This window comes from Felis catus, chromosome C1 (genome assembly GCF_018350175.1).
Source record: "Felis catus isolate Fca126 chromosome C1, F.catus_Fca126_mat1.0, whole genome shotgun sequence".
In the NCBI taxonomy this organism is placed as follows: domain Eukaryota; kingdom Metazoa; phylum Chordata; class Mammalia; order Carnivora; family Felidae; genus Felis; species Felis catus.
Genome location: NC_058375.1, coordinates 100,280,535 through 100,284,545, shown reverse-complemented (window position 1 = coordinate 100,284,545; position 4,011 = coordinate 100,280,535). Strand labels below are relative to the sequence as shown.

The following is a 4,011-nucleotide window of genomic DNA, read 5'->3' as shown; positions in this document are numbered from 1 at the left end:
GAGGATGGTAAGGCGGTCATTGCAATGGTCTGAACAAGGCTCACGGTGGTAGGACCGGCAAAGAGGAGACAGATTTGGGACTTAAAGGCAGACGCTAGAGGAGAGACATAGCACGAGTGGGGGAGGGGCAGAGAGAGAGGGAGAGGGAGAATCCCAAGCAGGCTCCACACTGTCAGCACAGAGCCAGACACAGGGCTCCATCCCACGAACCATGAGATCATGACCTGAGCCGAAATCAAGAGTCGGACGCTCAACTGACTGAGCCACCCAGGCGCCCCCACAATCCTTGTATCTTAAGTTATGTGAGAAGGCAACCAGAATTTCCTGGTAATGTTCTGGAAGTCCCAACGGAGGTGTGACGGTGTGGACCATGTGCTTTGGGCCCTCCCTTCAGTTTGCATTGTCCATATTCCAGAGCTCTGAGATACAAGCCAATGGGAGCTGGGATCCTATGGCTCTCCTAGTGGCCGACAGGGTTCTGGGTCTCTTCCTACTCCAGCTTGGGGCAAATGAAGTATTCTGGAATTTTCCTTTAGCCCCCACGTAAGATCTTGATGCTTACACTGAGCGACCCCAAACTTCTCTCATTTTCCAACCATGATAGAAGCCACCGGGACCTTGAACATGATTTTAGGAAACTTTTCCAATCCTGCCCTTTTCCTGGTTGAACAGAAATGGAAAAATCTTCAGTGCTTCCTCCTAGTGTCCTGGCTGGATGACCAGGTGGCTCCAGAGAAAGCCACACCCGAAGAGAGACAGGCTGCTGCGTAAACATCGACTTCGGAAAAAGTAAGTTGATTCCAAAGCCACCGCCTGGAGACGCCTGCAGTCTTGAAAGACGAAAACAATTAAGAATTTAAGAGCTTTCTTAAATCAAATGTTCCCCTTATTACTGACTGGCATTTCCTGGGTGTTACCGCTGAAAAGGAGAGACTTGTGGGTAACTCATGATATTTTTGGTTTTTTTTTTTTTTAGGCAATGAGAAAGCAAACTGGGGAGGGTCAGAGAGAGAGGGAGAGAGGATCCCAAGCAGGCTCCCCACTGCCAGCACAGATCCTGATGCAGGGCTAGAACTCACAAACTGTGAGATCATGACCTGAGCTGAAACCAGGAGTCAGACGCTTAACCGACTGAGCCACCCAGGCGCCCCTCGTGATACTCTTATACGTGAATTGTAATCAACTACCTCCAGGGGTTCCTGGGAGGCTCAGTCGGTTAAACGACCGACTTTAGCTCAGGTCATGATCTCACGGTTCCTGGGTTCGAGTGCCACATCGGGCTCTGTGCTGACAGCTCGGAGCCTGGAGCCTGCTTCAGATTCTGTGTCTCCCTCTCTCTCTGCCCCACCCCCGCTCACACTCTGTCTCTCTCTGTCTCTCAAAAATGAATAAACTTAAAAAAAAAATTAACTACCTCCAACTTCCATGGTCACTCCACCTATGGATTTTCACCACTCTTTTTTTAAATATTTTAAAAAATGTTTTTATTCATATTTGAGAGACAAAGAGAGACAGAGAGACAAAGTGCGAGCAAGGGAGGGGCAGAGAGAGAGGGAGACGCAGAATATGAAGCAGGGTCCAGGCTCCGAGCGGTCAGCACAGAGCCTGACGCGGGGCTTGAACCCACGAGCTGTGCCACTCTTTTTAAACTAGAGCCGGTCTGAAATTTTTCCTTTGCCAACCCATTTCCCTCTATTCGGCAGAAAAGCACTTACAGACCACTCAGGTCCTGAGCTCCTGGGAATCCTATCAAGGCACGCCAGAGTGAAGTCATTAAATGATCTGTCGGCAGACAACCTAAGCTCTGCTTCCCATCCCTGGCGTCCTCCCTTGTGCTAGGGCCTTGTCTAATGGAGTGAAATAATGTGCCAGACTCGGAGGGATACTGAGTTCTCCCCCAGGAACTCTGAGCCGAAGGGCTGTTCACTCTGCTGAATGGTGTCTCTGGAGCAGGGAAGCCAGGGACACAGTCCCTTCCAGAAAATTCCAACGGGCTGCAGGATGGGGAATCATGATTAAACCAGGAACACTGAAAGACGGTAGCAGTCCTTTTCTGGCCACTCAGCACCCAGCCCACAGATGTAATCAAAATCCGTACGTCTGTGGTCTTATAGGAGATGTAATTCAGGGTAGTGCTAGGAGCCAAGTTATAATTATTATAATAAAAATTCACATACAATGCATTCTTAATTATCTGATAATGAAGTTCAAGAGAGGACACCAGAAATTGCAGAGCACAGATAATCCAAAAAGCTCATTTCAGATACATGCTCTTTTTCATTCCACATTTACCCAGAGAAGTGAATTTCCCCTCTAATGATAAGAATTCACGTTTATCAGCACAAGAAACAAAACCTTCTGTAACCATGCAGGGTGATGGATGGTAACTAGACTTATTGTGGGAATCATTTCATAGTGTATCCAAATACCAAATCATGTTGTACACCTGAAACTAATATAATGTTATATGTCAATTATACCTTAATAAAAAAATTCATGTTTATGTATGGCCCTTTCACATACAGCAGTAGTTTTCAAGGATGTTTTCAGCAGCAGATACATAGTTTCAGACAAAATCTCTCTTGGCAGCTTAGTATTTAAAGCAGATAAAAGTGGACCTGCTCTAGTATAGCCAGGGATGGGGGGATCAGAGCTCTGTCCCCGGAGGTTAGTCCCCTTCTAGCTGTGGCTCCCGTGGGATCACTGTGGAAGCCTGGAACCCTGAAGAACACGATTGGAAAAACACTAACATACACTGGCTCTTGACTCTCATGGGCCTTGTGAAGTAGGCAGGTCAGGAATTAATACTCATATTTTATAATAAGAACGGGTTCAGGGAGGCTGTGTCCCACAGGTAACCCAATGATGCTGGGACTTGAACTCAATCTTCTAATGCCAAATTTAATACTCTTTTAACTATACCTTAAACCTGCTCTTTGCTCACTTTCCCAGCCTACCCTCTCATGCTGGGACACCAGGAGAAGAAAATTCACCAAAGGGGAATAAGAGATAAGGTATACACAATCGGTTTAATAGAGAACCTTCCATGTTTGTTGAACTGTCCTTTCCCCGTTCCAGGAGGGACAAATCAACAGTCTGATGATGAGAGGCTGGAATGAGAGCGGTTCTCTGTTTCACTGACCACCTTTAGTGATTGGAATTTCAATTTCTTTTTTTTTTTTTTTAAATGTTTTTATTTATTTTTGACAAAGAGAGAGCATGAGTGGGGGAGGGGCAGAGAGAGAGGGAGACACAGAATCCGAAGCAGGCTCCAGGCTCTGAGCTGTCAGCACAGAGCCCGATGCGGGGCTAGAACTCATGAACCACGAGATCATGACCTGAGCTGAAGTCTGACGCTTTACCGACGGCGCCACCCAGGTGCCCCTGGAATTTCAATTTCTTAATAATTTCTGTCACTGCTTGGCTGTGTCTAAATATTTAGGCAGATCTGTGCAGAGTGGATTTGTCTCTTTGATGTGTTACATATATTTTTGTATTCTGATTGTCAGTCAGTGAGGAAACCACACCACAGAAAACAGATGTGATCTGACAGTCACCAACTGTGGCTCTCCCTTTTTCCAGCATACCCTGAGCAAGACTGGATTCTGCCTTTGGACTACAGGCTCCTGGAGAACTCGACCACCTGACATCTTCCTTCCATATTTGTTTTCTGTGAGGTCTTAGGCACAACTGGGGCTTCAATTACTTTCCCAAACTCTGGTGATTCTCAATTCTATATCCCAGCCCTAACCTCTCAAGTTCCAGACTACATTTCTAATTACCCACCAGACCTGTGTAATCGAAAGCATCCAGATTTCCATATTCAAAATTAATTTCTAGCTAAAATGGTGCTCTCAGAATTTCCTCTATTGGTGAATGGTGCCACCACTCACCTCCAAAGAGAACTCCGTTTTCCTGAACCCTCCCCTCCCTTCAGCATCCACTTTGGACTAACCTACCGAGTCATTTAGAGTCAACATTTTTAATATTGCCTGTCTCTGACTCCTCCCT

General features: G+C 46.3%; 1 long non-coding RNA gene across 1 annotated transcript; it reads left to right on the top strand.

Moving 5' to 3' along the window:
* The first annotated feature begins 665 nt into the window (after nt 1-665).
* LOC109503116 lies at nt 666-4,011 on the top strand. Its single transcript, XR_002745035.2, has 3 exons — nt 666-789; nt 2,953-3,014; nt 3,583-4,011. It is a non-coding gene; the product is annotated as an uncharacterized LOC109503116 (long non-coding RNA).